This window comes from Protopterus annectens, chromosome 12.part0, assembly GCF_019279795.1.
Source record: "Protopterus annectens isolate FY-2018-M chromosome 12.part0, PAN1.0, whole genome shotgun sequence".
NCBI lineage: Eukaryota > Metazoa > Chordata > Ceratodontiformes > Protopteridae > Protopterus > Protopterus annectens.
The window spans coordinates 1,092,499,616-1,092,522,012 of NC_056746.1; the positions used below are offsets into that span (position 1 = coordinate 1,092,499,616).

Here is a 22,397-nt window from a genome sequence, read left to right on the forward strand (position 1 = left end):
GGACACACAGGTGAATGGCAACTAAAAGAAGATTGTGATGATTACTGTGAGAAGCTTTGGGTCTTCACTAATCTGATCTTTTTATATATCAAAAATTAGACTGTTGTCGAACTTCATGAGGAGGTAAGTTTATTAAGGTGGTAATTAATTAAAAATAATATACATGATCAGATCAAGGAAATGTTTTGACTGAGAAAAATGGGTGTACCACATGGGTGTTATTCTGCAATAACAGAAGAGGAAAAGCAATCTTTAAGCTAGGGCTGAGACGTTTTATTTTTGATGGATGATATAACATTGATGCCTTGTATATTTTTCCTTAACGATGTATATAGTGAGCTTAAAATATTGCAGTATAGAGTTATGTTTATAGTACAAGGTTTGAGCTTTCATGCTTTAAAGAAAACAAGAAAGCTGTGATAATTAGGAAATACAACTGTGGTATGCCTGGAAACCTGCAATAAGATGAAAGTTATGCAGTCTTTCAGGTACTTTGATACTGATGTATGCGACAGAATATATATGCTAGCTGGGAATAGTGTATGTAGTTCGCTGCTAATATTTTATTCTGTATCATCCTGTCGGGTGATGTTGCATGTAGGTATGATGGCGATGATGGGGGTGATTATGATAGTGATGATTGTGACACTGCCAGCCCAGCTATCACTGATTTTGTAAATAATTCTATGTCATTTGTGAATATTGATATGATTTTGTACAGAACTGTATGTTATGTACTGAGCTTCAAGAATGTAACTACACCATACCCTGCTGGAACACAGAAGATTAACTTACAAAACTTCAAGAAAATAAGTTGAAATTAAGTGCTTTACGATGTGCTATAAAAGTAAGTTTCAATGCAGCAAGCAGACGCAATGTCTAGAGCTAGACATTTTTCTATTGTCTGAAAAGAAAAGTAATTACTAGGTTAAAAATGTAAAGTGTTTGATTGGTTTATGACTTCCTAGCAGTTACACAGTTCTGAAAACTTCTGAGAGATATGTACTTCTCACACAGAGAAGTAAAATTTCTGTTAGTATCTTTTTAGCCTGGGAACTGAAGTCAGGCGACAAAGCGTGATGTCATCCAAGCTAACCCAGCAGTAATGTTTATTATTAATTTAAGAACTCTCTCGGAGAGACTGGTAGTTTTGTAATCTTGTCTTGGACCTAGAAACATCCACTCAACAGTTCTGCCTGCATGTTGTCTGTAAGTACGACTTAGGGCATAGTATCTCTCATAGATATAGATAGGAATATAGTAAAGAATAGTTTAGATGTTTTCTGTATTTATTTGAGACTGTCCTGCAATGTTGTTTTAAAATATTTCCTGTGATTTTGAACTCTTAAGTAACTGCGTTTGTTTTCTTAGTATTGTCTTGTTATTTTATTATTTATTATTAAATATATTTAAACCCATCTCTGATATTTGTGAGACATATTTAAGCTCTTAAGTGTACTGGCATATGTATCTGGTGACACTGTACAGGCCACTCCTAAATAGCCTTGCAAGTCTTGGTCAAAACTACCATTTGGATTAAGAGTAACATTACACAGTAGGATTGGACACCCTTTGTAAGGGCCTTATAGTAGCTGATAAGTAAGGTAGCTGGTGGCAGCTGGTACTACCTTATAGTCTGGGCAGAATGGGGCATAGCTAGTAAACCTGTGGTTGCTTTTCCCAGATGTGTGTGTGTGTCTGTGTTTGCATATCAATCAAATCTCAAAGTGTGTGTCTGTCAGCCACTTGGGCAGGGACATGAAGCACTGGTTGGACAGAGAGGGTGCAGGAGGTCTTAGTTTGGCCACTCGGTTGAGATCTCAACCCTACAGCTATGCCAGTGGGGAGTGTTATTGGGGATCTGGAGAAAGAGGGAGAAGCCATCCCCAGAATGACTGTGATCTCTGTGTGCTCTTAAGGGAAATTGCACTTTACTGTGTGTGTACTTGTAATCCTCCCATCGTGTACGTTTCTCACTGTTGCCAGTGGTGAGGGTTGAAGCTCCTTGATTACTGGGCCAGTGCAGGGGCGTCACAATGATTATGATGATGATGATGATGATGAGGTCTCACATATAAGCTTCATTTTGTATAAATTAAGTTAATTATATGTCGGTGTCACACGTGACTGCACTTTTATAAGTAAATGTAAGTTATTTTCTTTTTTCTTTAAGAAAGATGTTCAAAAAGGTACTATCAGTAACAAATGTGACAAATGCTTGGAAATCAAATTTATATTAGGGACATGTGTCAGTATTCTGTAATAAAGACAACATCTATCTTCTGAACACATTTCTTTAAAATTTGTGATTGCATATCTTGCAGTGTGAGCTAGAGGCCTGAAAATGAGAAGTTATGTACCTACCATAACGTTCCATGTTAGTTGTCTTCTTCTCGCCTTCTTTCTTGCTGGATGGATTCGGAGCCGACCTTTGGCTCCGACTCAGCCTATACTAAAGCTCGAGAGCTATTTATACCGGCTCGAGGCTACCCTATATCCCATAATGCTAGGCGCTAACTACCCAGATCTCGTTTGATAGCTGAAAACCATAGCAGTTTAGCTCTCCAACAAAAGGAGGAGAGGAACCTCACTAGAAAGTCACCTAGACCTACAGCTACCAGAAGGGATAGCCTAGGGGTCAAGTCAAGGCAAGAAGAAGATCCCCAAGGATCCTTTAGGTCTGTCCAGACTAGGGGGATGGGGGGTGGGATGCAAGAAAGAAGGCGAGAAGAAGACAACTAACATGGAACGTTATGGTAGGTACATAACTTCTCAATGTTAAGTTGTCAATCTCGCCTTCATTCTTGCTGGATGGGACCGCGTCCCTAGCACTTTCACCCTGGGTGGCTCATCGGAACAGACTCTTGAGAACGGTGGAACCAAAATTAGCCCAGCTTCTGGAGGCCATGTCTAATTTGTAATGAGAGATAAAGGTATGAGGAGAGGCCCAAGTGGCTGCCGCACAAATGGAATCTATTGGTAATCTAACCTGAAAAGCTATTGAGGTGGCTAATGCTCTGGTTGAGTGAGCCCTGGGCCTTGACGGTAGCTTTTGGCGTCTGAGCTGATAGATGAAAGTGATCACAGATGCCAGCCATCTAGAAGGGGTTACTTTGGAAACTGGAAGGCCTTTCTTACCTGCTGCATAAGAAAGGAAGAGCTGCTCAGATTTCCTAGTTTGCTTGGTTCTATCCAAATAGTAACGGAGTTGATGATGAACGTCCAGAAAGTGCAGTTTTTGTTGCGCTCTGTTGGAGTAGTTGGGGAAGAAAACTGGAAGATCAATAGTCTGGTTTAGGTTTGCTTCAAAAGAAACCTTAGGTAAAAAGGACGGATTAGTCCTGAGGGACACTCTGTCTTTATGGAAAGCTAGATAAGGTGGACGAATGCAAAGGGCCTCAAGTTCTGACACTCTTCTCGCAGATGTTATGGCGACCAGAAAGACAGTTTTCCAAGATAGCAATTTCAGGGAGCAGGAAGCTACAGGTTCAAAGGGGGGAAGAATCAAGGAGGTTACAACCAAATTTAAGTCCCACTGTGGTGGGGGGTCCCTGATTGGGGGCTTAAGCAAAAAGATACCTTTAAGAAAGGTTTTACAAAGCTTATGGGACATGATACTGGAGTTCGAAAAGCCTGCATGAAAGTTCGAAATAGCCGCTAACTGTACTCTGATGGTGGAGGAAGAAGACCCTGAGTGAAACAATTCAGCTAGGAAGTCTAGGACTGATTGGATAGGGGCAGTAAAAGGATCTATATTTGTAGCTCCTGCCCAGAAGGAAAAACGCTTCCACTTGCTGGCGTAAATCCTCCTGGTGGATGACTTTAAGGAAGCTATAAGTATGTCACGCACAGAATGGGAAATAAGGGGAAGCCTGGCTAGGGTTGGAATTGGAGCAACCAAGCTGTGAGGTTGAGAGATAGGAGGGAGTGGTGCAGCTGTCCCGACTGATGGGTCAATAGATCTGGCAATGGGTCCAGATGCCAGGGCTGCCCCAAGAGGTAATGATGCAGGAACGGGAACCATATCTGACGAGGCCAGTAAGGAGCAATGAGGATCATGGTGGCTCTCACGGCGGTAGCTTTCTGAATCAATTGAGTGATTAATGGAAAGGGGGGAAAGGCATACAGAAGTCCCCGGGGCCAATCGTGGACTAGAGCGTCTCTGGGGGGGTGGCCAGGAAGAGGGAAGAGAGTGAAGAAGTCATGGCACTTGCTGTTTTGAGGTGTTGCAAAAAGGTCGCAGCAAGGTCGACCCCATTTCTGAAAATTTTCTTCCACTATTGTTTGCTTGAGAGACCACTCATGAGGCATGAGAATGGCTCTGCTCAACCTGTCCACTATGATGTTGGACTTCCCGGGGATGTGCGTTGCTATCAGAAACCGCTGAGAGGAGATCGCCCACTGCCAAAGTCTGACAGCCTCTCGACACAAGGGATAGGACTTGGTTCCGCCCTGCTTGTTGATGTACCACACTACTGACATATTGTCTGTCTGAACTGCAATAGTCCCGATGGGAAGAGAGTCCTGAAGGGCTTACAACGCTAAAGGTACTGCTCTCATCTCCAAGACATTTATGTGCAGATGGCACTCGAAAGGTTGCCATGTGCCCTGGACTGTCCTGCCCTGAAAATGCCCCCCCCCCCACCCAATCAGGGAGGCATCCGTTGTCACTGTGGCGACCGGGGGAGAAGGAACAAATGGTCTGCCCTGAAGTACTTGAGGGGAGACCATCCACCAAGAAAGGTGTTGCTTGCAAGACAGGGTTATTAAAATGTTGTGTGACATTGGAAGCTGTTGAAAGGACCACTGGGAAAAAAGCATCCATTGAAGGATCTGCATATGAAAGTGAGCTAGGGGAAGTAGAGTAATGGCTGCCGCCATGAGACCTAATACCTTCAGGACAAACCTGGCTTGTATGTTGTTGTTCTGAAGAAGGATGTGAACATGCCTGCGAATATCTAGAACTCTTTGTTCGGTCAATTTTGCGGAAAGCCGGACTGTGTCCAAGGTGGCGCCTATGAAGGTAATAGACTGACAAGGCGACAAGGCAGATTTTTCTAAATTTATGGAGATATCTAGCCCTTTGCAAGTATGAATGGTGTAATCTCTGGAGCGGAGAAGTTGACGCCTGGTGGTGGCAGTGAGGAGCCAGTCGTCTAGATATGGAAACACCTGGAATCCTTGATGTCTCAGATGAGCCGTAACCGCTGCCATGCATTTGGTGAACACTCGGGGGGGCTGTAGTGAGACCAAAGGGCAGGGCTCTGAACTGATAATGACTGGTTCCCAGCCGGAAGCGGAGAAACCTCCTGGAGTGCCTGTGCATCTTGATGTGGTAGTACGCAAGGTCTACTGAGCACATCCAATCGTCCTGACCCAGAAAGGGTGGAATGGACTGTAGCGTGACCATCCGGAACTTCGTTCTTCTTACAGACCTGTTTAGTCTGCTGAGATCCAAAATGGGTCTCCAGTCCCCTGTCTTTTTTGGTACCAAAAAGAACTTGGAGTAGATTCCGGATCTTGTTGGTCTGCTGGGACTGGCTGGATGGCTCTTTTTGCTAGCAGTTTTGATATTTCTAGTACTGCTTGTTCCCTTAGACTGGGTGGAACGTCTGGAAGGGGTCCTTTTGGCTGAGTTGGGGTGTGGATAAATGGAATTTTGTAACCCTCGGATATGATCGACTGTACCCATTTGTCTTGAGTGAGTGAAAGCCAGGCTTCTGGGTACAGTGATAACCTTCCCCCGACTGCCTCCAAAGGCGGACAGTCAGGCAGCTTCTCAGGGATGCTGGAAGGGTTTGTCAGAAAGAGACTCTCTGCTACCCTGATTTTGCGGACCTCCTCTGCCCCTAGGGCGGCATCTGTTATTGTCCCCCCCCCGCCTCTAGAGGGGAACTAACCTCTTGCGTCAGGCGCAACCTCTTGTGGTTTACGGAACCACATCTTCCTACCCTTCTGACCCTTAGGGTATGGTCTAGACGGGGTGGAAAAACGGACTCCCACGGCAGAGAGAGTCTTGCCTTCTTGCTCGCATCGGGTCAAAGTATCCTTCACCTGAGGTCCAAACAAAGCTGAACCGTCAAAGGGGGAGTTAGTGAAGGATGCCTTAAAGGGGTCTGCAAAGTTACAAAGCCGCATCCAGGCGTGACGCCTTAAGTCCACGCCTGTGCCTGCAGCCCTACTTGCCCCATCGGCCGCATAGGAAATAAGCCGCATGGAGGAGTTGACAATGGAATTCAGGGTTGCCAGCTGGGAATTTATTTTGTCTTGAGACCCCGCAGCTGTTGGATCCTGTAAGACCTCACCCACTTCTTTGAGCATGTCTCTTTGAAGGCGGGTGATGTGGCACAAATAATTCAGCGAACGCATGACAAAGGTCGCTGAAGAAAGCATCCGCTTGCCGTACCTATCCATAGTCCTAGACTCCTTGTTAGGAGGATGGACAGGTATTGAAGGATCAGCCAGTTCCTTCTTAGTGGCTGCAGCCACCACCATGGCATCAACCGGGACACCCTTGGCTAAAAACTGCTTGTCCGAAGGGGCTGTTATAAATTTGGAAGGCCTCCGTGGGGTAGGTTCCATCGTGTCAGGGGCCGTCCACGCCTTCCGCGCCACCACTTCCATGAGGGGGTCGAAAGGCGGAGACACCCAGGAGGTGGAAGGGTGAGAGCCAAAAGCCTCTAGGTAAACCGACTCGTCCTCAGAAGGGTTAAGGGTAGACCAGTTCCCCCTCTGCTTCAGGATTTCAAGGATGTCTGAAAAGGAGACATCCTCAGAGGGGGACCGTGGGGACCCTTCAGACTCATCCAAGTCGGTATCCGATGTGATGGACTCAGGGGAGTCCACATGTTTCCTCTTACATTTCCTCTTCTGAGAGGGTTCCCCTGACGGATCAGGGGAAACCTCGGAAGAGGAGGATATTCCCAATGGGGAAACCTGAGTCTTTGGATCTCTATGGTCAGGAATGAGAGGGTGGGTAGAGACCGCAGCAGGCACTACAGAGGGAGGAGCTGAGGGAGCCGACCTTGGAGCAGGCACAGGGGCCAGCACGCTCCTCATGACTTCGAAGGCACCCCTATCAGGCAGGGTAGAAGGTCCCCACTCTGAAGAGAGAAGGACCCCTCCCGGCACCAAGAGGGACGGCTCCGAAGCTGATGTTGGGGCCGAACTTACCAGCGTGAAGCTCCGAGAGGGAGAATGGGGTCGGACAAGGGTCTGATGCCACTCGCCCCCTCGGAGCCGACGAGGAAGTCCATGCGCTCGGATCCCTCCAAGGATGGGACCATGGAAGAGACCGGAGCCAATGACGGAGCCGAAATGTGAGGTATCGGCTCTGACGTGTCAATGGCCACGGCTCCCACAAGCTCCGGCTCCGAACTCAGAGGAAGAGTTGGAGGAGGAATCGAAGATGGGGTGGGGATAGCCACTGTCTGTTGAGAAGGGCTATGAAGCATTTGGGCTAGTGCCTGAGACTTAAGAAGTCTACTAACCACCCTCTCGAGGTCGTGGTCCGAGAACCTGGAAGACCTGGAGGAATGGGTTCAATGACTCCGCTCCTAGAGTAAGGGAGACCTCGGAGCCGAGTGAACAGACTCCAAGGATGATCTGGACCTTTTATGGCTGGCAGACGGCGCCAACACCACTATCGGCGCCGACTGAGTCCCGGAATCATCGGCTCCGGTTCGAGCCGATGTAGAAGCTTGAATCTGAAGAACATCGACTCCAGCTGGAGCCGATGATGAAGACTGTGTCTTGGAAACATCGACTCCAGCCGGAGCCAATGAGACAGCAGTTCGAGAACCACCAGTCGAAGGCTCTGAGCTCGGAGCCGACGGCTTAGATGGCTGCGAAGGCTTCCCCAACGAAGACTTGGTTGGGGAACCTTCAGGCTTTAACAAGCCCCTCAAAATCAACTTATTTCTGCGTTCCTGCAGGACTCTTGAGCTGAATGCATAACAGACCAAACAAGAGTCCTGCAGGTGCAGAGGGCCCAGGCAATAAACACAAGAAGTGTGACCGTCTGTCAGCGACATTTTCTGACAGCACGAGTCACACTTCTTGAAGCCTGAGACCCTGGTGTCTTTTGACATCTTAAGAACAAAAAATTAAATGCACACACACACACACACACACACACACCCTATTAACAGTAAAGTCAGTCACACAAAAAAATAAACTGACAAGGCAGAATAGGCCCAAAGGCCTAACCTTATAACTAAGGGAATTAAAAAAGGTCTTAAAAGGGATTAAAAAGGGACCAAAAAGGGGATTAGCTATGAATGGGAAGCTAATGGGATGGTCGCTAACTAAAACTAAGAAAAACCCAGACTAAAAGACAGCAATTTTTTGAATGAAAACTTCTAACCTGAAGAGCCGGTAATAAATGCACCTCGCAGCTGTAAGCGGCAAACGAGATCTGGGTAGTTAGCGCCTACCATTATGGGATATAGGGTAGCCTCGAGCTGGTATAAATAGCTCTCGAGCTTTACTATAGGCTGAGTCGGAGCCGAAACCATCCAGAAAGAATGAAGGCGAGATTGACAACTTAACATTTGCATGTTTAGGCTAGAGCTTCAAGCATAATTTCCTCTATGGAATGTTTAAATTGTGACATTTCCACCTCTCTATTACAAAAATTCAGCACTTTAAAAAGAATAATGTAGTACCTCTTTCCCATTCTTCACAATAATTTTTATTCTTTGGGAGTATTTTACTAGTGATACTTTGAGACATCCACTGTTAGCATCCTCACAATCTCCCCACAAGGGATACTGAGCTACAGCTCTAACATCATTTTGCAACAATATGTATTAATGCTTCCTGGAAGTATTCAGCGTGTAGACTTTTAAGCGCAACTTGATGTATAGGAATTTGCCTGTGGCAGTGTGACTGTCATAATGCCAGTTGGAAGCCATGTAATTCTTTATAGTAATATGTACTACACATAATGAGAACATCTGTTGTTGCTTAGTCATTAAGTTGAATATGACTCTTTGTGAACCCGAGGACTACAGCATACCGGGCCTGTCTGTCAATAATTGTGTCTTTAAGTTATTGCAAATTCAGGGTTTATATTATAACATCGAAGTAGTAAAATATCGAATGTTATAATATCGAACCCAAAACAGCGAACGCTGAAAATAGCGAAGCTGCAAAACATCGAATTCTTTCCTAGGGAAAGAATTTGGTGGGCTGTTTCTGCCACTTCGCTATTTTCCCCACTGTGGTGTGAAGGTTACGGACCGGGTTAAGGTAAGGGTGCAAACGGACCGGGTTAAGGTGAGTGTGGGAATGGGATAGTTAGGGACCTTAGGGTTAGGAAGCGGGTAAGGTGAGTGTGCGATAGTTAGGGACCTTAGGGTTAGGGAGCGGGTAAGGTGAGTGTGCGATAGTTAGGGACCTTAGGGTTAGGGAGCGGGTAAGGTGAGTGTGCGATAGTTAGGGACGTTAGGGTTAGGGAGGCGGTAAGGTGAGTGTGCGATAGTTACGGACATAGGGTTAGGGTTTAGGTTAAGGTAAGTGGATAGATTGTAGTGTATGTATGGTTTACTGTAGGGTTAGGAGTAGGATTTTAAGTGTATATGTGTGGATTACTTTTTTTGGTGTGCTTGTGTTGTGTGTTTGTTTCTCGGAACAGCAATTTTTTTCCCTGGGAAAAAATTCGCTGTTCTGAGCTTTCGATTATATCACAGTTCGACATTCCAAGTTTGATCTTATGGTGTTCGATATTTTGGGATTTTGATTATGTGATATACACCCCAAATTCATATGCATTGTTTCAGCAATGCTGCTAAATCCATCCATACCCATGTTTGTTAATCTCAAATGTAATTTCAGAATTTCTTGTATTGTATTATACTGGAGCTTTTCTCCTCGGGTCTCCAATGAAAATGAGATTCTGGTTCAGTTGGACTAACCTGGTTAACAAATGTCAAATAAATAAATAAATAAACACCTCTCAACTGTCCAGATTTTTGCAGAATGTCCAGATTTTTTACTCTTATTTTTGGTGTGCTCCTGATAAAATTTGTGACTGTCTAGCAAACAACTTAGGACTAACAACACTAAATAACTGCATACATTTGAGTTTCAGATGTCATATCCTTCAGCAAATACATACTGCCACAAATCCTATTTTTCTAGCAACTGTATAAGTTTATAAGAGCAGTATTTTCAATATGTCTTTATTTTTGGGACTCTGACCCCCCCCCATTATTTTAGTCTTCTTCCATATTTCTTGCAGTCAGAGGTTGAGAGGTATGTATCCATCTTAGCTCTACTACCACCCTCTCCTTTTGTTTTCAGTGTTTCCCAGTATCACTGTCTTCTCTAGTGAATCCCATTTTCACATTACGTAGCCAAAATTTGAGTTTTAGATTTAATGTCTGACTGACTTAACGACTAACTTATTTATATATAACTATCGCACATCTGATATAACCCTAACCCTAAGGTCCGTAACTATCGTAACGACTGACTTATTTGATCTTCTTACAGTTAATGAAATTCTCAAAACTTTTCTACAACACCACAGTTCATGAGCATTCATTTTCAGACACACAGTCTTACTTATAACCCAACTGGCTATGTCAATGTATCAAGCCTGGCTAACTCTCTCTAGAATGTGTAAAAATCTGTTAACCAGTTTACTGTGTAATTTAATTTAATCCTGACTTCGGTTTTCTGTTGCTTGTGCTCAGGATTAACTGTAACCTGCGGAACTTGTTTAACTTGCTTACTTATGTAATCTCTGTAAAGAGTCTGTTTGTAATATGTAATGCTGGTATTATGTAATGCTGTATCTGCTTACCCTTGGAGCTTTTCTCCCCGGGCCTCCGCTGAAAATGGACATGCATCCAGTCGGACTATCCCGGTCAACAAATGTAAAATAAAATAAAATAAATAAAATAAAATGTAAGGCCTTCCAGTGAATGGTTTGAGTATATTTCCATAGCGACTGACTTATTTGATCTTCTTACAGTTAATGAAATTCTCAAAACTTTTCTACAACACCACGGTTCATGAGCATTCATTTTCAGACACACAGTCTTACTTATAACCTAACTCTCACAGCTTTGGCTACACTGACCTTTGTTTACAGTGCAATGTCTCTCCTCTTTAAAGTCTTATCCATTTTGCCATAGCTTTCTTTTCAAGAAGTAAGTGTCTTTTAAGTTCATGGCTGCAATCATCATCCACAAAGATCTTTGAGCCCAGGGGAAAAGATGTCACTAGCTAATACGGCTAGCTGACAAATTTTTATTTTTTAATGTTCAGCAATCAACCAACTTTTGTACTTCCTGCTTTTATGTTACTCAATAGACTCTTCAACTCTTCTTCCCTTTCAGACATCAGAGTGGTACCATCAGCATATCTAAGGTTGTTAATACTTCTCACAGTGATTCCTATTCTAGCATGTGACTTCTCTAGGGCAATTAAGTTGATAACAGTTTACAGCCTCATTGTACTCATTCTCCAATCTCGAGCCAGTCAGTTATTCCATGTTTAGTTCTAACTTTGCTTTGAATACATATTCCTCCATAAGCAAAGTGATCTGGTATCTCCATTTGTCTATGAACTTGCCACAGTTTGTTTTGATTTGCACAATGGTTTCAGAGAAGCTAATAAAGCAGATTTTTTTAAGGAACTTGTTTGCTTTCCCTATTTTCCAGCATATGTTGGCAATTTAATCTCTGATGTCCCAGTCCCTGCTAAAACCAGCTTGTACATCTGGCAACCTTTAGTCAACGCACTCCTGGTGACTAGCTTGCAGGAACTTGAGCATATGCTTACTAGCATGTAAAACTAATGCAGCCGCCCAATAATTTGAGCAACCTCTAACAGTGCCCTTTTGGAGAAATGGAATATAGATTGACCTTTTCCAATCCAGTGACCATTGTTGTGTTCTCCAAGTTCGCTGGCAAATTCCAAGCAACAATGTAACAGCATCATTTTGCAGAATACTTAACAATTCAGTTGGAATGCTGTCAATTCCTGCACGCTTGTTATTAGCAAGGCTTGATGGAGCGGATTTAACTTCATTCTTCAGGCTGTTTAGCTCTAGATCAGACAGCATACCATTGCATGTATCACTTATGTTACGCTCCTTCTTATATATTTCGTATGTTTATTTCTGCCACCTCTTCTTAATGTCTTGTGCTTCTGACAAGTCCCTCCTATCTTTTTTTATCATGCTTATTTGTACCGGAAGTTTACCTTAATATTACTTACCTTCCTGAAGAGATTTCTTTTCTTTCCCATTCTATTATCTTCATCCAGTTATCAAATAATTGGAAGAAATTAATAAAATAAGATAAAATCTGCACTGCTCGTTTAGCTATGCCTCCTACTCGTCTTGCTGTTCTCTGAAACACTGCCTTCAATTTCACATATTTTCCCTAAATACATTGCATTTTGCTCCTCTTCTTTCCTCAGCCAGTTCTAAAACCTACACAGACAACCGTTTTGCCTTCTTAACTTTTTTTTCTATTAGGAACATGTTTTACTGTCACTTCCTGGACAATACCACAAACTTCTGTCCATAGTTCTTCAGATACTCTGTCCACCAGCTCTAATTCCTTAAATTTGTTCTTCGCTTCTACTATATCTTCATGTAGAACATTGTTGAGCTTGTATCTACTTTTGAGAATGTCTGACATCTAAATAAACTACTATTGCGCCTTATTTGGCTTACTGTGATACAAACATGTTACATTTCAGTAACAGCCAAAAAAAGCTGCTAAATACCACACTACTTTTTATGAGTCCAAATTTCATTATCTAACATGTAAAATATAGTATAAACTTTGCATAAGATATACTACAAATTAGGGGAAATTATTTATCAAAGCAATATTTAAAAAAAGAAGTTTGGGATTCTCTACTAAACAAACAAACAAAAAAAATGAAATCTTTGAATAATCAAAGGGCACAAAACACAGTGCTGGATGCAACCTCCCCTACTAAAGTGCATCACCATCACCACCATCTACAATGTTCTTGTATTATATACACTCCATCCCCCAACACACACATTATTTTACAACAGTCAAATACAGTACTACACCAATATACATTTGCAATAACTAATTATGAAAACTAGCAGAAACACACAGGAATGGAGTTCCTACACTTTTGGTGTAAAATAAAATTCCTTCCTCAGGAAGGTAAGTGGTCCTAAATTACATGCTGATATTACACAATGTAACTTACATTTATGCTGGTTTTCTGTGCACATTTTCTTTGCCAATAGGTAGACCTTCATTCAGTAATTCTTCAGAACAAGGATTATTACTGGACATTTTTTTATATCTGATCAATTATTATATCAAAGTTATTGTATTTCAAGACTGCAAATTGCAACGCTAACCACAACACCCAACAAAAATATACCAATATTCTCTTGCAATAATGCCACACAATACTATACCAGTATACTGCTACAACAGCACCACACAGTTCCACACTTATATACTGTAATACTACGCCACATTATACAAAACCTTCATACTATACCATATCACTATATGGCTACTATGGCACCACAGGGTATAGCAGGACCAGCCTTAGGCCCATTGGACCTATCTGGCCCAATAAGGCCCTGCTCACTCAGGAGCCCCCACATTATGCTAAGACAGGGTTATTATACCTTACATGGCACATACATTTGCCTGAGAGACACTACAGCAACATGCAAAGCATTTTCTTGCATGATGGTTTGCTCCCATATTAGTTACCAGTTTTGTTAATGGGGCAGGCAATATTTGTCTTCATGCATTGCACTAGTGGCCAGTTCAATACTATTAGTAACTGTAATTTCATGCCTCTTGTAAGCCTCACACTCCCATAGCAGTCAGTCGCTGCTGAGTGCTTAACAGACACTTTCATGCTATTTTTGGCCACCATGTCTTCCCACAACCACTGATTGCAGTCCTACTGACTGACTCATCTGTCCAGTAGTTTCTGGTATCAAGTTACTGCAACAGTGGTCATGTAAGAAGACGCATATAGAGAGATACATGTAAAGATAATATGCAGCCTAAATGAACACAGTCACAAGAAGACATGATACAAAAATTCCTTCTGTAAAATAGGTAAAAAGAATACCTATACACTAGCATAACATCATATAGTATAATGTTTCAGTGGAGAAAATAATACACAGAAACAAAGTATTTACAGTACGTACAACTGATGGACACAGAAAATGAAGGAGAGCAAGGAATGAGTCAAATGAGGGGAAGAAAAAGTATGTAAACAATAAAAATAGACAAATTAATAAATAAGACATTTTGGGGGGAGAGATATGGGGGTGGGGGTTTCAGTTATCGTCTACCCAGGCTCAGGAGATCCGGGAACTACTACAGGAGTTTGGGGATATGTTTACTGGTAAAAGCAATAATCTACCAAGAATAACAGGAATGTGTCAGTTTGGTAGGGGGATGGAGAAAGAGATGTCATATTAGATGGATTTGGATGAAAAGGATCCAGCACTGTGTTAAGTACATAACTTCTATATCCTATTTCATTAGTCCATCCAATCTAACAATTTGGAAAGACCCAAGCTACCTTAGTTCTCAGGTGTAATCATGACGAGAACATCTCTTAGAACCAAAGTGCCAAAGGCAGCTCTGGTTCTAGAAATGATGTCCAGTTTGTTGTTGTTGTGTCTTTTGGCTTTTCCCGGTTAGGGGTCGCCACAGCGGAACTCCGGTCCGCTAATGACTGGCAGCAGATTTTTACATGCTGAATTGCCGGCCCTGACGCACAACCTTCAATGAAGGTACACCCATTCACGCATGCATGTCTCCACACAGAAGATGCTCTAGCTGAGAATCGAACAGGACAACATCTTACTGTGAGGCGACAACGCTACCGCAGCACCACCACCACAGTAAATGATGTCCAGTTTGCTTGCAATGCTTAGAAAAGGTGTGTAGTGTAGACCATGTGGCTGCTGCAGAAATATCATCAAAAGGCTATCGAAGTTGCAATAGGCCTTCGGTTTTGAGCTTAAGGTCTTGTTACTGGTACAATAGAATCTAATAGTCAACTGGGGAATGTTTGTTTGGTAACTTTAGAGCTCTGTCTGCTTGAAGTAAAGGATACAAACAACTGAGTGTCCTTTCTGAATGGTCTAGGTCTGTGTAGATAAAATCTGAGCTGCCTGTGAACATCTAATGTATGTAACATGTGCTTCCCTTCATTAGAATAATTTGTAAACAACACAGGAAAGTTAAAGACTGGTTAATATTGGTTTCAGAAGACACCTTGGGAATAAAGGATGGGTTGGTTCTTAAAGTGACTCTATATCTTTATGGAAGATCAAATATGATGGAGAGATAGATAAAGCAGTTCTGATATTTGTATCAGATGTAATAGCTGCAAGAAATATTGTTTTCCAAGATAAATACTTCAGGTCTGCAGAAAAAGCTGGTTTGAATGGTGCCTTTCTTAGAGCTTGCAGGGCACAATTCAAATCCCAGGGTGGAGCAGACTTATTAAATGGGGGGAGTAAGAAGGAGGAACACTCCCTCAAGGAAAGCCTTAGACAGTTTATGGGAGGCTAATGTGTTATTTTGGAAGCTGGAGTGGAAACTGGAAATGGCAGCTAGCTGTATTTTAATGGTACAGTAACAAGCCTGCTTCAAACAGCAAAGACAGAAATTGAAAAACATCTGCAATAGTATTGGAATACGGGTTACATCCTTGGCCGCTATTTCATACAGAGAAACTCCTCCATTTACTTTTATAATTTTTTAAGAATACTGTCTCTAAGAAGCAGACAGAAACTACAGCTGTGTAAGTAAATTTACCATAACAATAAATGCCTGAATGATTGCTGCTGCTGCAGTAGCTTTAGCTACATGGGTTATATTCTGCATGGAATACACAGCTAGCAAGCTTCCAAAGCTTAAAGCCACTTTTCATGTGCACATACTGTTGACAGCTCAAGCAGAGCTCTTGAAAATCAATGCATTGGTCGTCAAGCCCACCAGAGCTTTCAAGCCATCTGAAAGAGGAAGGGTATTGCTCAGAAAGATGACAATACTAGGTAAGTAAAATTCAATGTCCACACCCTGGCAACAAAAAGCATACCAAAAAATAAAAGTAGTGGAGGGAGGGAGCAGCTACTGCAACAGTAATCATTCAAACATCTACTGTTATGGCAAATTTACATATATAACTGTACTATGTTCATCATTTGACCACTGCTGCAGTAACCTTAATTATACACTATACAGACAGATAAAGGAGGAGGAAGAGTCGGGCTCCATAAGCCCCTGGAGAATGGTCCTAGCAAAGCCTGTTCTGTACCTGCAAAAGAAGTCCAGCCTGTAGTGTTTTGCAAAAGTATGACGAGAGGATCAAGTTGCTGCCTTTAGAATACTTCTAGAGTCCCCCCTTTCCAAACAGCCACTGATGAAGACAAGGCCCTAGTGGAATGTGTCGTCACCCTGCCTGAAATAGACTTGTTATGGTTGGAATAACAAAATGAAATAGCATGGGATAATTGTTTCAAAATAGTCTGTTTTGGCACAGGTTGTCCCGTTTTCTTTCCTTCATAAGAAATGAACAGCTGATGAGAATTTCTGAAGGTTTTGGTCCTGTCAAGCTATTATCTGAGTTGTCTGTGGACATCCAGGATACAATAATTTCAACCTAAGTTTTAGTTTCTGGAAAGAAAATTGGAAGATTGATAGCTTGGCTTAAAGTAAACTCAGATACCACTTCAGGCAAAAAATGAAGGATTAGATGTCCTTCTATTCTCATGTTGCAGTATTCTAAACATGAGGGATCCTCTACCTGAGGCAACCCGAACATCCGGCCTATATACAAAAGCTTAGCCTGGCTGCTGTATGGTGGTGGGATGTCACACACAGGTACTATAAACCTGGCATCTGCATGCACGGACCTCAGAACTTCTCTACCACCAGTCGAACATCAGCTCGCTCATTCTGCTCCATGTCAAGAACATCTCAAAAGATTAGTACCCCATTGGGGAACCCTTATTTTTTTTTCTAGTTCTGGTTGCTGTCATTTGCTTAATTCTTAGCTGATTCCATCCATGCAATCTAGGAAGGGAAAATGTAAGTGCAGATGTCAAATCCCACACAAAGACAGCTACAACCTCTGCCTCTTTTGCTTAGGGCCTTCCCGCAACTACAAATCCTGCTCTGTTTGCCAGTCGTTTGTTCCAAAGACCTTATGCAGCCGTCAAGCTGCCCTTAATCTTTTCTTTGAGAACCAACGTCTTAAAAGACTAGCCTTGGGAATGGAAGCAACACCCGGTATGTCAGCCAAACTGCCTAAGGAATAGGTCAAACTTTCAAGGACAAAGAAACTGCCTGCACCTCAGGATTCAGACATTCTGCCAGCCGCCGATCTAGGGGCTGAGGGATGTCCGATGGCTTCGGCGACTACGGCGGGTTCCGTTTCGGACATTGCTCAAGTTTCTTCGACCAGCATGTCCATGGAGGTTATTCCAATGTCAGTTTGCAATGTCAGGGGGGGACCAGGTTCGCCAAGACACCCTTTGCCAGCTTCCACTTCCGGGAAGTCTTCCTCTACCCCTTTTATTTCCTTGGATCCTAGGCCTACGCCTCCTCAAACTAGACCTAAGATGCCCTCACTCAAAAAGAAGCAAAAAATTAAACACTTGTCTGCTTCCTCTGAGGGTATCCTGGATTGGCAAACATTTTCCCAATCCCTTTTCCAGGCCTTCATGGCCCTTAGGCCTGCTACTTCACAGGCCCCATCTGCTCTGCCAGCCCTGAGTCCCAGGCTTGCATCCTTAGGCCTCTTGCCTCAAACTTCAGAAGAGGACTCTTCCTCTTCATCTTCAGATGAATCCCTTTCTTATACTTCTCAAATAGCCTCCCCCTTGGGATACTGCTCACCAGAAGATGACTCCCGAGAAGGTGATTCTCCACCAGAAGACATTACATTTGGAGAAGCAATTACCAAACTGAGGGAGTATTGCAAGTGGGATTCCAGCCAAATGACACAGGTTCAAAAAAAGATATTAAGAGCTTCTCCAGATGTAATCCCCTTCTCCCTCAGCCATCCCTCCAGTCATTCCTGCATACTTGGATGCCTTTGCCTCATCCTCCAAAGCTCCTGATTCTCAGCCACCTGTACCAAAGAGATCAGACAGGTTCTATAATGTACCTGACAACTGTAAATTTCTCTTTAAGCCCGCCTTGGCAGACCCTGCTGTAATTGCTGTCGTACCAGATACGCAATCCAGACAGATCCCTTCTTCTTCTTTGCTTCTATCTGATAAAGACAGCAAAATGATGGACAGGTTAGGAAAGAAAATTTACACACTTCTATCCTGGCCTTCACAGCCATTAAGTACCAAATTCATATGGTGAAATATGCCCTGGTTCTTATTTCCCAGGCCTTAGACCAACTTAGTGCTGCTCCTGATTCCTCTAACAAAGCACAGGTTACCTCTACCCTTTCTTTAGCTGCACAGATCTCGAGGCACTCCATAAAATTCAGCAATGATGCTGCAAAAGCATCATCTAGATCAGCTGCCTCTGCTTCTGTTCTTCGAGGTACTCCTGGCTTAGGTTACAACCTCTGCCTTGATGATTTGAAGAGCAAAATTATGGATGCTCTACCTGATAATAGTTTTCTTTTTGGTAAACAGTCAGCAGAGCTTTTTAAGACTCTGCAAGAGAAAAGCAAAGAGTTGCAGGACCAAAAGCATCTCTTTGTATCACCAGTGCCAAAGTTTCATAAAAACTACCCTGCCAAACCCAATTTTGTCAGGAAGGCCTCCACACCACCCCTTCAAAGCAAAGAAAAGGTGCCAGGAAATCATCCTCTGCCAGGCATACCTTCCCCCAATCTACTCCTAGACAGGCCTTCCCTGACAGGCCCAGCAATCCATGACTGTCACACACCTACCAACAATCTTCCCCTTTCTGCCTGCCTCTCACACTGTCTCCCCCTGTGGTAATGCATCATATCAAACAACTGGGTCTTGCCAATTGTGGAAAAAGTGTATTTCATGACTTGGAAAGAAAAATCCATCCCAAAAGGAACCCCACATCCCCCAAAGGACCAAATTCACCTCATCCCACAGGTCATTCAAGATCTGGTCTGTCAGGGCACAATTCAAATGGTCCCACCTGGGCAGGAAGGCCTAGGATTTTACTCCACACTCTTGTTAATCCCAAGAAAGGATCCTAGACCTGTTCCTACTAAACCCCTTTCTCCATGTTCCCACCTTTCGCATGCTCTCCTTCAAACTCTTCTTCCACTTTTGACCCCTACTTCACATCTGGCCACTTTAGACCTGAAGGATGCATATATTCACATCCCTATTCACCCATCTTACCGCAAATACCTATGTTTTCCTGTGCAATCTTTGCATTATCAGTTTACTACCATGCCTTTTGGTTTGATCACAGCACCAAGGGATTTCGCAAAATGCCTATCTCCAGTGGTAGCCTTTTGCAGAACAAAAGGAGTTAAGATCTACCCTTACCTGGACAATCTCCTTATCCAAGCAGATCATCCAGATACCCTCCAAAGGCATTTACTGTTCATCATTTCCCTCCTAGAAGCCTTAGGCTTTACAATCAACCAGCTCAAGTCTTCCCTGACTCCCTTACAAGATCAGATGTTCCTGGGGTGCAGAATAAGGCCAGATCTGATGAAGGCCTTCCTTCCTCCAGAAAAGGTCCACATTTTTACCCACATATTTCAAGGACCTACTCCTAGCCAGCAGCCGTTCAGCCAGGGAGATTCTATGCCTCTTGGGCTTCATGACAGCCACACTTTCAATGCTGCTCCTAGCCAGACTACACATGAGAAAGTTTCAATGGTACCTGAAGACTGTTTGGTCCCAACACGCTCATCCATTAGAATTTCAGATGCCCTTCCTTTGTTGGTGGATCCAGGAAGTTCACCTGAACCCAGGATTGCCTCTAGAACCTCTCCCTGCAGATCAACTGTACACAGATGCATCAGGCCTGGGGTGGGGAACAACTATGAATGGTCTGAATGTTCAGGGACATTGTGACTACCATCAAAGGAAGATATACATAAACATAAGGGAAATGAAAACCCATTCCCCTTCCTTAGGACCTGAATTACATTCTAGAAAAACTCACCACTACACCTTTTGAGCCAGCAGCGTCAGACTCCCAGAAGATGTGCACTTGGAAAACAGTGCTTCTAGTAGCCCTGACTTTGGCTAGGAGGGTTTCAGAGTTACAGGCACTCAATGCTATCCCACCATATCTGATATTTCATAAGGATAGGGTCTCCCTTTGCACAAACCCATCCTTCATGCCTAAAGTGGTCAATGAACTTCCTCCTAACCAATTCATCCACTTGCCCACATTTTTTCCTTCTCCATAGAATGACAGTGAGAGAGTTCTCCATTGCCTTGATGTTCACAGGCAACTTTTATTTTAGCTGGACAAGACTAAGAATACAAGAAAGTCTAACCAGTTGTTTATCTCCTTTCACCCCAGGGCTTTGAGGAAAGCTGTCCCCAAACAATTTCTTCGTGGATTTCCAAAACTATTACCATCTGCTACTCTTTCCATGGTAAACACCTTCTCTACGCTGTGAGGGTCCAGTCTACCAGGGCTGTGGCCTCCTCAGTGGCTCTTTTCAAAGGTTTAGATACTGCCACTATCCTAGAGGCAGACACATGGTCTTTAGTCCACAATTGCACTAAACATTACAAGCTGGACTGTATCTCCAAGGCTAGGGTAGGCTTTGCAAAAGCCATCCTGCATGGTTTGTTAGAAGGTTCTTCTTCTACCACCACCCATAACACAGGCTGAGCTATGGTACTCTCCCTGATGTTTAGAATACTGCAACATGATAATAGAAGGACATAGAATAGTTGTGTAAAATCTTACCATAACCATAGATGTCCTTCTCTTCCATGTTGCAGTATTCCTATCCCTCCCTCCTACCTCCACTAAGGTATCTCCTTTATATTCAGTCAACTTTCCCTCTCTGGATGACATCCTGATCAGCTTCCTTTATACTACTGTCCAACTGGGGCATTCATTTCTGAGGTCTGTGTGTGAGGATGTCACATTTATGGCCCATGGTTTATGGTACCTACATGTGACATCCCACGCACCATACAACAGCCAGGCTAAGCTTTTGTATATGGGCCAGACGTTCGGGTCACCTCAGACGGAGAATTCCTCATGCTTAGAATACAGCAACATGGAAGAGAAGGACATTTTTGGTTATGGTAAGATTCTACACAACTATTCTTTCTCAAAGAAGTGTTATCTTTGTGAAAATTAAAGTAATGCCGGTAACACACAACCAAAAACAACGGGTACAAGGCAGACACTTTAGCACTAAGAAGCTGAGGCACTAAAAGATAGTAACTCCTAAACAAAATATCTACAACATATTAAAACTACAATATAAAATGCTGAGAAACAACTATGCTATAAATTACTCTGAAAATGAGAAAAAATTAATGAGTGCTTAGCTTTGGTTGCAATCAAGATCATTTTGCTATGACAGCAAATGAGATCTGAAGGAGAGGAGCACAGGGGATTAGGTAAATGTTAGCATGACCAGCTCAGTAGCCAACATCATATTGGACAGACTGATGAAACAGGATTTCGATATTCCTTTTGCTGAAAAAGTGTATTTTGGATTTTACGTATCTTTATATTTACTTTACATGTTTAGTTAGCACGGATGTGGAACACAGGAGGTGTATCTCCCTACAAAAACATCTACCTCCTTCATGTGTAAAATGCACTTACATAAACCAAATTGTATTTATTTTAAATGGTTTACAGTTACTTACAGGGTAGCTGACATTTTTTTCACATTTTTAAAAATTTGCTTATCTGATATTTTAGTGTTATAGTACTGTTACTAAAGAGCTCATAATTACTGCATTTTCAGTTTAAAAAGTTTCTACTCTGCCTGCCAGAATTACAGTTATTTGCCAGCAGTAAAGTTTTCTCTAAATGTTGGAAAAGCATATGCTAGCATGCTGTGGTTGACTTGAGTCAACTATTTGTTAATAGGTGTGAAAAAACAGCTATAGAGATGGGACTATGGTCACACACTGCTTAAAGGAAGGTCTGAAATCACTGCACCTTCCCCCACCTTGTGTTATGTTTACTTTAAAAGAGGATGCTGATTTATGAAGCAATCATGCATTTCCAGCTTTAGATTAGATTTGGATTTAGATTTATTCTAAATATTCCTAAATATCACGCATTGCTTGCTCATTTTAATAATTTGAAAACCGTTTTGTACTGATGTCTTAACATTTTGCATTGACATCTTGTACTGCATTGTTAAAAGTATGTCTGGGATTCCTGAAAATGTGTCTTAGTCAACAGAATTTATAATATAAAAGAGAAAGTATTAAGTAAGAT

At 42.7% G+C, this 22,397-nt stretch overlaps 1 protein-coding gene across 1 annotated transcript in view; it reads right to left on the reverse strand.

The window, feature by feature from the left end:
• L3MBTL1 (L3MBTL histone methyl-lysine binding protein 1) overlaps positions 1-22,397 on the reverse strand; it is a 2,277,156-nt gene that overhangs the window by 530,441 nt on the left and 1,724,318 nt on the right. The gene's annotated exons all lie outside the window — the stretch shown is intronic.